The sequence below is a fragment of the Thalassophryne amazonica genome, chromosome 3, assembly GCF_902500255.1.
Source record: "Thalassophryne amazonica chromosome 3, fThaAma1.1, whole genome shotgun sequence".
Lineage (NCBI taxonomy): Eukaryota > Metazoa > Chordata > Actinopteri > Batrachoidiformes > Batrachoididae > Thalassophryne > Thalassophryne amazonica.
The window spans coordinates 90731559-90745021 of record NC_047105.1 but is presented as its reverse complement, the minus strand read 5'-3'; the positions used below and the strand labels follow the sequence as shown (position 1 = coordinate 90745021).

Sequence of the window (13463 nt, the reverse complement as noted above, 5' to 3'; positions counted from 1 at the left end):
TTGCAATGATTCCACAGAAACTGACAAAAGCAACGGAGCTAATTTTATATTAAACTTCTTATAAAAATCAGAGGGGAATCCATCAGGGCCAGGGATTTGCCTGACTGTAACAATTTAATTCAGGATAAAATCACTTCCAGATTAAGGGGAACATCATCTTCTACTGCTTTTAAAGTATCGACTGCAGGGATTTCTAGGTCATCAAGGAATTGCTGCATATTTTTAGAGTTGGGAGGAAATTGATGTGTAAAGAGTGCCATAAAATTATTGAAAAAACAGAATTAATTTCAGATGGCTCAGATGTCAAAGTACCTCTAGAAAGGGCAAAGAGGGTGGAAGTTTCTTAACCACCAACTCCACCAGGTGATTTCACAGATTAACAGCAGATGGGATACGTTCATCAATTAAATCACTTGGTGGAGTTGGTGGTTACAAAGAAAACTCCACCCTTTTTGCCCTTTCTGGAATCAGACTGACACCTATGGTACCTGATGTATTTTTATTTGTACAATTTGGCAGGTGGTAGCATGATGCCTGAGTTGGTGGGCACATAAACAAGTATCTTTAACACGATATTCATAATAGTTACCATGCAGCTGTAGTAACAACTGCTCAGCTTCTCTCATCGAGATCAAGTCAAACTCAAGTTGCAAATTAAGTCTTTGCTTATAAACTTCCAAGGAAGGTTTCTGGGCATACCGAAAGTCAAGTTTTAAAATTTCTGTAGTAAGGTCTTTTTGTCTAGCTCTCCTGGACGTGGACAGGTGAGACAAATAAGAAATAATTTGGCCCCTAAGATAAGCCTTTAGTTTCCCATAATAAAGTATTCAAGATGGCATCAGATTTATTAGTAATTAAAAAGTTATTGATAACTCTACCTGCTGTGAAATATACTCACAGTAGGTAGCGTCAGTGAGTAGCAAGGGCTTTAACCTCCAAGGAGGTCGAGATGTATGGTGAGGGGACAAGGCAATATCAAGAGCCAAAGGAGCATGATCTGAGAAGACAACTGGAAGATATTCGGAATTACGAATTTTTGAAAATAAAGAGCCATTAATAAATAAGAATTATTGATATGAGAATATATGTGATAAACATGAGAAAAAATAATATGCTCTGGCTTGTGGATTATGAACTCTTCAAGGACGGCAACCAGGAGGGATCTTTGTTCCGAACATGGAGACTCCACAGTGACCAGCCTGCAGCCCCGGTGAGAGCCAGTCAGAGTGATGGCGAGCAGAGGCCATTTTTCGATAGCACATCGGTCATGGACTCTGTGTAAATGGGTGTCAGCACAAATTGGCATCCTTTGGTGCTGTTCTGGCTGATATAAAGTCCCCCCCGCCCCCACCTCATTTTTTTTTCAACAATCACAGGACCATTTTTGGCAGAGGCAGTCATTATGCTTGATCAACAAAGTTAACACTGAACAATATTACGAGGGGGCGTGGAGGTGTGGTATTAATAATGAGAAGGCACTGAATACAAAACAGTGTTTTATCTCAGTCTAACCCAGGGGTGGGCAACTTGTTCCAGAAAGGGCCAAGAGGGTGCAGGTTATCTTTGCAGCCACTGACTCCACCAGGTGATTTCACTGATTAACTGATTCCATCTGCTCAAAGTGATATTAATCAGTGAAATCACCTGGTGGAGTCAGTGGCTGCAAAGAAAACCTGCACCCTCTTGGCCCTTTCTGGAACAAGCTGCCCATCGCTGGTCTATCCAAAGAAAAGGCAGATACAGCAATGGCCATGATCAGTCCACTTTACCTGTAACAGTGCAGGTAGCAGCTATTGAAATGAAAAGAAGAAAAACACCTCTAGTCTTTGCACAGGTCCTGCACAAACTTCTCGGCATCTGATGCAGATTGCAGCCACTTCCTCTCCCCTGTCGGCAAAGCAATATGCAGTTCAGCTGGATACAGGAGTGCAGGCCAGAGTCCCCACTTTTAGAGTTCCAACATGGACTCTGCATGCTGTCTTACCACTTCAGGGGTGTTATCTTCGTAGAACCGAATCCTGTGTCCATTGTAGGTCACCCCTCTTAGTGGCTCAGAAATCATGAGATCTTTCATTTGGTAACAATGAAAGCACAGGATAACTGATCAGGGTTTTCCTCTGGGAGCCGCCAGTTTAGGAGCTAAGCTCCGGAGCGCCGTCCTATTCCAGCGGTGAAGCAAGCACCTCCGTTACAAAAACATCAACGAGGAGTCAGAAGAAATAAACAGAAGGGCACAGACCCTCAAAACTACAATCCAAACATTCTGGCGTCTGCTACGTCCCTCCAGGTCTGCCATCTTGGATTTTAACTACTCATCTTTCTGGAGTGGAGAGTACTCAGCGTTGAGCTGATCCAAATGCTGATCAAAATCAGTGTGGGCAGAATCAAGAGAATTAATGCATAAACTGTGGTCACGCACTGCAGATTAGACACTGTCCACCTTGGACAACAAACTTTCAAAAGAAAGCTTAAAGTCCGCAGACAGTGCAGCCCCGTGGTCTTCCATCAAAAGGCTAATTTCTGCCATAGTTACAGGTGCAGCAAGTGGCAAAGTTTCTTTGTTTCATTTTGACTTACTTTTACGCACATCTGTGCCAAAGAGTGTTTTTCAAATATTTCATGTGCCGCCACACTTTACAAACAATGAAAAACTCTTTTAGACAAATGCTTGTGTTCAAAAGATTAACACAGTATAACCTGAGGTTTATTTCCACGGATTGTTTTGTAGAAGCTAAAAGGCGCAGACTGCATGGACCTGCACAGTCCATGACATAAATTCAGATGTGCCAAACTACTAAGGATTTATGGTACTAATCTTCAAATAGACCTTACAATTCAGTGGAACCCACTGTAGCTCACCCAAAAACTTCAGTACCCCTGCACCACCATTGGGGACCCTCTTGTGTGTGAAAATATTGAGGATTTATTAATGGAAATGATAAAAACAAAACCTGCTCTTTCGGGCACAGCAGTACCCAGTGTCATGAACACGTGTCATATTAGTGATACATAGATAGATAGAGAAGGTGAAAGACAGAAAGCAGAGGGAGAGAGAAGGCATTCATTTGGAAAACAGTCAGCCCATGAGAAAGTGGGCCTGTCCAGTGCAGCGGGGCCGTCCCAGCAGGCAGTCCCTCTGATTTCATTAATTAACAGGACAAAGAGTACAAAACAGATGGACCCGCAGAGGAACTGGGGCTCCTGTGCTACCCCCACAGGCACACACATGCACACCCACATAAGTGCATACATAGTATTGCCAAAGTACACACACCAATATGTGGATTTTGTGACACACACATTTAATTACAGTGGCAAATAAAGAAAAATGTACTTTTACACAGACGAGCACAGTCAGTATGAAACCACCTCTCTCAAATTTTTGACAACTCTTTCACCATGACCCCAAGTGCACAATGCAGCGACACGCAATCTGCCACTGTTACATGCATTCACTGTGCCGTGTGCCAAGAAAGGGCTTCCACATGCATGCAACAAAATGGCAAACTTGATAGAAGGCACCGCAGGCTGCCCCATTATGGCAATATCATCAATATGAGCCAAACAAAAAGTGCACGAGAAAAGACAAAAGGGGTTGGCATGTCAGTGCATCCTCAGAGAAAGTGTAATAGGGGCTTGGTTTGGGTTGAGGCCAACGGGGTCAACCCACACAGCTGAACAATGGCAAAGTAATTAGTTAACGAAGCTCCCTAATGAGGAACCCCAACTCAACCCCACCTTAGTACGTAACCCTGTTACAAGCCCTCATCAAGGCCCGTGTGTGTGTGGTGGTGCAATGCGCATGCAGTGTGGAGAGTGCCTGGATCTGCCTCTGCAGAGCAGGTCTAGGCTTTATCCCAGGATCTGAGGCCACACATGGTCCTCAGAAACCCAATCCAGTTTGTTTCCTTCAATCCGATTAGTTGCTTTTCAGATCCATACTAATTACAGACAGCACAGGAGCTGGGCCTCTCTCTCTCTCTGTGTCCACCTTCTCCATCCCCCTCTCCATTTCTGTCCATGTCAGCATTAACGGTTAATCTCTGGACAGTACCAAGGAGCTACTGCTAGCAACAACGCTCTCTGCTCACCAGGTGTTAAAGCCGTAGCCACAGCAGGCTGTGCCAGTACTACTTAAATGGTACGACTTGCACACATAGCTCAAACTATTAATTATCACCTGTCACACTTTTAAAGAGGGACAGCTGTTTTAGAGTGCACACAATCATTATCATGCATTTCATTTTTCCCCCCATTTTTTTGTGCTAAATCTGTATTTATTTGCCATTTGCTTTTACACATTCAGTCTCTGATGTTAAGGATCTCCAAAAATTCAAAATTCCATGTCTGATCATGTTAAAGAAATTCTGCAATATGGAAAATTAAAGCCTGAAATAGCTCATTTGAGACTGTCCATATCTGGTCTTCTACTTGCTCTGTGAGACACACCTACAGTCTCCTGGAGAATGACAGATGGTTCACATTTGATCTTGTCTCTGGAGCTGACATGACACTCCATGAGGGACCATACACGTCCTGGTATTGTGTCTGGGAGACTTTTATTCCACAGACACATACCCAACAGTACAGGCCCAACTAGATTTCCTCCTGAATTGAATGAATTTCATGTTGGGTTGTCACCAACAAAACAAAACTGGCGAGGTAACGGTTATGTGCATTAAGTCTCACTGTATGTGAGACTTAATGCTGTAAGCTGCTGTGACAGTTGGATTAACACCTGTGTGAATATTGTGTCCTTTAACACCTGTTGCATTTGCTCTGTGGAGAGTGTCCGCTGACCACCGTATATGTCCATAAGGTGAAGCTGTGTCAACTGGACTTTGAGATGTACCTCACATGTGCTGTTCATTTGTCTTTATCTGTCAAGTGTGCTTTGTTCACTTTATCTGTGCACACAGTTGAAAGGGAATTTATTCATGTGTTATAAGGTTGGCGTATGTAATTAGTGTTTGTAATATGTTTTTGTAACAAAACACAGGTTGTTAAGACACCTTAGTGATGTATTTATTAGGGATGTCATGGATCACATACATCACAGTTCAGATCGGATACGGTTTTTAAGCCACAGATCGGATCATTTTTCAGATGTTGTATTATTTTTTTCTTTTGTTATGTTCAAAATAAACCTTCAATCATCATCATCATACCCACTGAACAAAATTTATTCAGATCAGTGGTCCTGCCAAGCAGATGGTCGAAAAAAAGTCGAGGACACTCATGATTTTCTGGAGATGTGGACTTTCTAGTTTGCGCAACTATGCTGTGCACATGCTTCGATTTTGTCACAGTTCAGTGTGCTCACAATAACACAGGAAAGAGAGGACGGACACTTGATCCTCAAGTCCTTTAACATTAAAGATTCTTTCTGTGGTTGGATCCAGAGGTGCGCTGAGCCTGCTGTCTGTAGCAGAGCACAGGACTGTAAAAGGCTGAATGAGCGTGCAGCTACAGCAGGAGCTTCGGTACTTTCCATTATTTTTATTTTTTTCTTGGGGGGGTGAGCTTAACAGGCTATGTGTGCACAGAGCAGCTGCATTTCTTACTTTTATATCAGACTGTGATTTTAATGCAAATGAATCAACATTAACACAGTTATCACTTTAAAAGCAAGTCACCCTGACACGAAATCACACTTTGCAATAAATCCATGGCTCATGTGTGTTGAACCACAGGTGCGAGCCATACGGACCACGGGTCAACTATGATCTGTCGCACCGCTAGCATTCATTATCAGAAGATGCATTTTCATTTCAAACCATGTCCAATGTCCAGACCTACTGTGAAAACTCAATCCTCCCCTACTTGTCCATTTAACCTCAGCTGCAGAGAGGATGAATGGCAGCCTAAGACTACAGCAGAAACCAGTATTACTAAGTTATTACTTGTGTTTCTTTTGTGTGTGCATTCAAATCAGTTACATGTTCATTTTATGCTCTACTTGTTGTGCGCAGAGTGTGCATGTGTAGTGAACCTGCATATGTAAGGACCCCTTCACACAGTGCGAATTTGATCAAAGTGCACATGAAGCAGGAATCATATGAAAAACATGTAAAATCGTAGCTGTCTCGTACACCTGTTGCTACAATTATTTGCGCACACCAGCAGCTGAAAGACAGAGTGTGCGCTGTGAGAGCCCATCGAACTCTCTTCAGGCGGGTGTTGGCGAAATTCCAGGTGACACACACGAACATCTAACAACGCTCGTTTGGTACTTACAAAATGTGCGGCCATTCGTACTATCATCACGAAAACAGTCAGCAGACAATCACTGTCGAGCTGGATGTGAAATTTGTCTAAGTGCCCCACGACTGTGGAGTTGCCGAGTGCACATGTGACGTGCCAGACTGTCGGCTCCCCTACAACATGTGTGCGTGTGTTGCACGCCCCCCCCAAACACGTACATGCGTGTGGTTCGCGTGCCCCCCGCAAGCAAGGCGCTTCTCATCTGATCACAGAGTGACACCTTGGTTTGTGCGCTGAACGGGCGGGGGAGTAGCAGCTGTTGACAACTTTGGTTCTGGACATCACAGCAGAACACGCACCGTGTTTTGACGGACACGCACGTGTGTATGCTTGCAGTCCTCACATCGAAATACATAAAAATATATATCGCTTCTGCAACAGGCTGGAGAATGCGCACATTGACAGGCTGTTCCAGCTGGACCGGACCACCAGTTCATGTGGACATGCAGCAGGCAACCTGAACGTCACATCTCTCTGACAGGACAGTGATCGGCGCGCCACAGGACCATATGACAGGCCAACAGTATGACAAATACGCCACTTTCAGTCACATATCAGCAGAAAGACGCCGCACCAAACGCTGTTTGGTCAGTTATCACAGTACCTTTTTTCCTTTTTTTAAAAAATACTTTTATTTGCTTGTTGATTTTAACTATTTCACGCTCCTGTTATAAGACAGTGATTGTGGCGCAGTGATAAAGTTTCCGTCTGGTAATCAGAGTGTGTGGGTTTAAATCCTGTGAGTGGCATTTTATATATATATATATATATATATATACATATATACATATATATATATATATATATTAAACCAGGGTTCTGTATTGGGTCCCCTTTTATGTATTATTCATATCAACCCAGTGATATTCACTAATTATATAGCTGTTTTTTATTTTATTTTATTATTTTATTTTTAGAATGAACCAATAAAGGAATAAATAAGGGAAAAAATATTTCCAATGTGTTGTCTTCGTCTTCACTGCATTTTGACTCTCACACACGGAGCGAGTTGCTGTGACAATTCGTTCACGCGCGCACGTGAAAAAAAAACTGTCTGGCTGCAGGGTGTGAGTTCCTCACTCTCCGCTCAAACTCTCTCATCACTGTGTTAAAAAAAGGACATAAGTCCTGCTCACAGACTGATTGCCAGAGACAGGACATGTCCACATGAAGTATAACTCCAGACATCTCCACATTTAGTCACGGACGGTTCAATCGCACGCGCGCATGCATCTCGAGGTCACAGGAGGAAAGATAAACTATAACAGAACTCAGAGCGCAGACCTGCAGCTTAGCACAAGAACAAATATAAACTAGAAGAGAAATCAGAGTGCACAGTCTGTCTGCAGCCAAACTGTGCACTCTGATTTCTCTGTGCAGAGAACCTGCAGGCTACGTTTTCACCTCCTCTCTGCCCCCTGCTGCGTGCAACCTGGCGCAGAAATTCCTGCGTCGTCATGACCCCACATAAAGAAGCCCCTTTTTCTAATAAATTAAATGTACAAACATCATGGCATTTAACAATTTGAAACATTCTAGTGCGGTTTACAAGGCACTGGTAACTTAACAAAAGAAGAAAGAGAGAAAACGAGGGGGGATACATCCTACACACACACACACACACACACACACACAAAGATATGCATCCATATACAAGCATTAGAGGTCAGCAAAAAGTTGTAGTACTTCTATGGCTTCCATCAGAGATAGGGCATTTTTACATGTCATCTGTTTCAGGGATTTAACATAGTTATCTTGCATTTGTTTTTTAAAACTGTGAAAATGGGCTTTACTTTTTACATTTACATGTATGTATAAAATATTTCGCTAACAGTAAGGTATTGTTCAACACAATTCTTGTTTCAATGTCTCTTGAAGAGATAGCAAAACAATATCATCCCATTTCAGAAGCAACTCGATGTGGGACCGGCGTGAATGTGACTAAAGTGATTTTTGGTTTTGCAAGTAACTTTTTTTTGGTGCAAGTAATTTTTTTGTTACTAGCACCAGTGCAAGTAGGTTAAAAAATTTATTTTGACCCCTGCTTAGTTCATTGGCAGTGGGTGGAAACTGGAAAACATGCAAAGCAGGTGACCTCCAGGAGCAAGTCTGATGGCCCCTGGTCTTAATCACAAACGGTTTATTGTGGCAGACAATAGCAACATGCCAGCTTTGTGCTTGACCACACCTTATTTTTAGAGAAGCATAACCATGGATGCACAAATGAGTACAAGCACATTTGGTATCCATGGAAAATGGACACTAGGCATGACAATAACAATAACGTTGGGTGGAATGCAGCAATATGAGCCACTTTGTGCAGGGTAGAGAAGTGCTCATTGTTTCTTAGAGACATGAAAATGTTTGGGTTTTTTAGGATTCATCATCTCAGTGTCTATGGACTATTTTTGATGGTAAACTTTGTCTTCTACCCTTAACTGGAATGAATGAGTTCAGAGAATGGATGGACAGAACTATTATGTTTTAAGACACCTGATGACCTATATTAATTTGTCCTCTTTGAGTCTCATTTGTCCAGTGCCACATTTTTAGTAAATTTCTTCACATATAGTAACTACTAGTCAGAAGATGACTAATGAACTTAATCATACTTATTCAAAAGAACTACATATTACACAATAATCAATCACATATTTGTTAGCAAACACATTCCCTATCACAAATCACATAAACATCATGTTGGATCATTTGAAAACTCTTATAGGAATTCCAACAATATTAACACACCAAAAGCTGAAGCAGTTCAGTCCTACGCTGGGGAAATAATAAGCATTTAAAAGTATATTTGATCTGTCATTTCTCTTTCCAGTCACTGATCCCATCAAAGTTTGTCTCTGGGAAAACAAACAGTATTTGTGTCGTTCTTCTCTGGCCAGAGAAACACAACAGCACAGCACTGCCCTTAGGCCATATTCTGCCCTGACAGGAAATCTGACCTCCAACAGAAACAACAACCTCAACAGACCTCACTCCAAAAACAAAAGACAACCTGTTATTTGTTGCATTTAAATCTTTAGCCATGCAGCTACTCAAATGTGAAATTATAAAGCTCAACCAGTGTTTACCTCACGGCTCAATCCAGATGAAACAATAGCGGCTAGAACAGAGCTGTAAATGTTTAATACCAGTTGTGCCGACTATGGCGTGGACCTTGCTCCAGTTATGTAGTTTACGTCTCTCCATGTGTGGCCTTGCAACCTGTGGCTCTGTTACATCCTCTTTGGGTCATCTACTCTGTCCATCCTGCTTCACTACTTCTGTCTTTATTACAGGCAGAAAAACATTTCGTTCTCCTCATTCCATAGAGGAATGTCTTTTGTACATCTCACACAGATCAAACAATAATTACAGTCGTCTAACTGTGGAGGGTGGGACAGAATGAAACCGGGGTGAAGCACATGTACAATATTCAAAGAAAACTATCAATACAGAAAATAACTGAAAGGGGTTGAAAATGTTAGAAAGACTTTGGTCACGTAAAGCAGTGCAAGTTTCCAAAAATACTGCTTATAAAACATCCAGTCTCAAGTTCTATTCTACTTAATCATATACAAAGTTACAGTATGTTACAAACCAAAATGTTTGTACATGGTACTGTTTTAATTTCAACATATGAGCTGTTGAAATTTTAATAAAGTTATAGATAACAAAAGTAAACCTAAAATTACATTGTTGTGTGATGATACAAATGTGTTGCAATACTTTAGAACATGTTATTTTTGTGTCAAAACTGAGACTATAAGCCAGAGGTCTCAAACCGATTCCAGAAAGGGCCAAGAGGGTGCAGGCTTTCTGGGCAACCACCCACTCCAGCAAGTGATTTCACTGATTAACATCACTTTGAGCAGGTGGAATCAGTCAATCAGTGAAATCACCTGCTGGAGTGGATGGTTGCCCAGAAAGCCTGCACCCTCTTGACCCTTTCTGGAACCGGTTTGAGACCTCTGCTATAAGCAGTAGGGGTGTAAAAAATAACTGACAAATCGAAAATAGATTTTAAAGTAATAGATACAACTACATCAATACAAGGACCCTTCAAATGATCTACTAAGAAACCATTAAATGGCTCAATTTTAATGTGATAAATCAGGTGAGTTAAATGTATGCTACTACAATCTTATGCACTTCTGAGTTATTCCAATATATCACAGAAGATGAATGTCTACATTAAACGAAAAAATATACTGGATTGCATTATATCCAAATCAGTATGTTCCGTAACAAACAATATTATTCCTGAATTGTACCCTACCCCATATATGGGATCATTTTATAAGATATACACACCCCCAATAATAACAAATACGTAAAGTAATTATGACCTTTAACTATGGAGCCTGAGGCTTAAAAATGCATGAGAAAAGTTCTATAAAAACTTGAATTAAAAAAAATGCATGAGAAAAAAAAAACTATAGCTGTTACTTCAAAATTAAGATAGCAAAATAACAGCAGTGCCCATTGAGTAAACGCATGGTTGGATAAAGTCTACGACACCACCGCTTTGTGCTGCCATGACAACATGAGAGCCAAATCAGCATCTGAGATGTGAACAATATTATTGTTTACCCTTCTGCTGTGTTTTGGTTTATAATAGGGCAACGCCTAACCCCACCAGTGTCCTGCCAGGCTCAGCTCCCAAAAGCCTCTGCTGCCAGCGTTCACAGGCGCGCACACACACACACACACAAACCCACACCTCTTTTAAGAGGTAAAATGAGTCAGAGAATAATGCTTTACAGTCGCTTAGATCTTACTTCCAAGTTTGCAAAAACTAAGGAACAATGTTGGGTTGAATGTCCCGCTTTGGAATTAGATTAAAGATCCAACAATGTAAAATAATTCAAATTTGTACCTTTGAATGTCCTCCTTTGTCACAGTGCTGTTAAACTGATAATATTGCTGTCTTACGCACACAAAGTATATATAAAGGTCTTACATGATGGAACAATGTGTGTGTGTGTGTGTGTGTGTGTGTGTGTGTGTGTGTGTGTGTGTGTGTGTGTGTGTGTGTGTGTGTGTGTGTGTGTGTGTGTGTCACAGCTCTGCTGCCCACCAGTCCAGTCTCTTAGTGTAAAATAGCTGAGAAGTTGTTATGGAGACATAAATCCCATCAGGCTGTGCAGTTACAGCTCCGTCCCCTGTGGCTGGCGTCACCCCCGGCAACAGGCTTGCTCCAACAATGAACCAACTCTTACCTTTCTCCACCCGTGGGCTTGGCTGTCTTTTTCTGTGCCACTGATTTTCACTCTCAAATGATCCTTTTGTGTGTGTGTGTGTGTGTGTGTAAATGTGCATATAAGTGGTTAGACGAGTGCACACCCAGTCCCACTCCAACAACCAATCTGCATGACCAAAACAGCAGCATCCACAGCTGCACAGACATTCAAATCTGAGATCACACTGTGACACTACAGCCACCGAGATTATGTTCTGGACCAAGGGACTTCCCTGATCAACGCTCCCTGTGCTGATAACAACACTGTGCACACCCATCCCTATTTGTGAGGTTTAACTGGGGGACATTAACGGCCTAGGAAGCCAGTGACTTTTCTAACTTCCTGGCCCACCTTTAGGTGTAATCTCCTCACTGAACACTGTGAACACAGTGTGCACACAAGTTCATTAAGCCAAACTGAACAAAGAAGAAATAAAAAAATTATTTATCAGAACCTAAAATTTCAAAGCTGAAAATGCAGTAGTTTTTATAGAAATTCTGCAGACCTCAAAGCAGCCAAGATACACAAGGACCAAACATTTTCTTAGAAATTATATAACTTTGGTCAGAAAATAACAGGTGCATTCTTGCTCAACAGTAGAGCACACTGGCTCTGGGCAAGTGGGAACGTAAAGACGTACAAGTTAGTAGAGGACCTAGCTTAGACATGTATACACATCATTTAGGAGAGGATAACTCAACTGTTCTAGATTAATATCACCCCAATGAACAACTTGATTATGTGCCAAAATCTCTATCCAGTGCGCCCTTTTTTGTCCCGAGTATTTATTTGCCTTTTGCACATCAATTTCTACGCTGGCCGCCTTTAATGGTTTCTCCTGATGCTTGTTTTTAGTGGTTTAGTAAGTTTGTGAGTGCCCGGTTGTGTCTGTGTTATACTTTTGTTTTGCATATGCTCTTCATTAGTGTTTTCATTGTTATTGTTGTGCCTGATTAACATGGACGCCCTTTTCTGTTTGCTGCAAGTCAAATCTACCTACGGGTACAAATAAAGTCACCTGAACCTGAGTGTTACTTCAAATACAGCTGTATTTTCTAAACTGCAGCAGCTATAGATTTTCCACTGTATTCAAAAATGACCAGTACATGTTTGGGAGGGCCACAGAAAAGTGCAAAATTTCTATTTTGATATTTTAAGAGAAAATGTCTATTAAATAAATAAGTAAATCAACTTATTACCGTACATCGAAAGAAAACGAATATTTGTCAAATATAACGAAATTTTATTTTCGTCATACTGTTAACAATGGAATATTGATTTAAAGTGAAAAATGCAAAACAAAACTTTCTTTAGCAGACAGTAGTATCTAGAGATCGTAAATGTCTTAAAGATTATCAGGGAATTATTATTATTGTTAACTGAGCAAGTGATTAAATGGCTTATATATATATATATATATATATATATATATATATATATATATATATATATATATATATATATATTTTGCTGGTGTTTGGCTCATAGTCAGATCCATTCGCTTTCGTCATCTCCATGAAGAACTTGCTAACAGATGGTCAAGGTCGGCAGCTGGTAAATTTCAATCTGTGTGTTTTTTCTGATGCTGTTTAGATATTTATGGAGTATGTTCATGTCTGACGTGGTTTTCTAATCATGTTTTTAGCTTTCTGGTTTGTAACGACAATTTCAATCTGTTCTTGACTGTTCTGAGCTTCGTTTTCTTCTTGTTGGTCTCTGCACATCTACTTCAAGCTCATTTGCTGTTAATTCCTCCATTTTCTTTGTTCACTTTTTGTTTTGTTTTATTTCGCGCCGTGAAAATTGTAAACAAGGTCGCAAATCTGATATGCGATCCGGACTGATTGTCATGGTAACGGCCTGATATGGGAAAATATCAGACCAGAAATCAACCAATCGGAGTGTGCGTAGCGTCGTAGCCATATAATACTACTTACAACACCATAGTAGTGTTTATTTTCA

At 41.0% G+C, this 13463-nt stretch overlaps 1 protein-coding gene across 2 annotated transcripts in view; it reads right to left on the bottom strand.

Moving 5' to 3' along the window:
- The window catches only part of LOC117507250 (RNA-binding protein Musashi homolog 1-like), a 78060-nt gene that overhangs the window by 61411 nt on the left and 3186 nt on the right, over positions 1 to 13463 (bottom strand). The gene's annotated exons all lie outside the window — the stretch shown is intronic.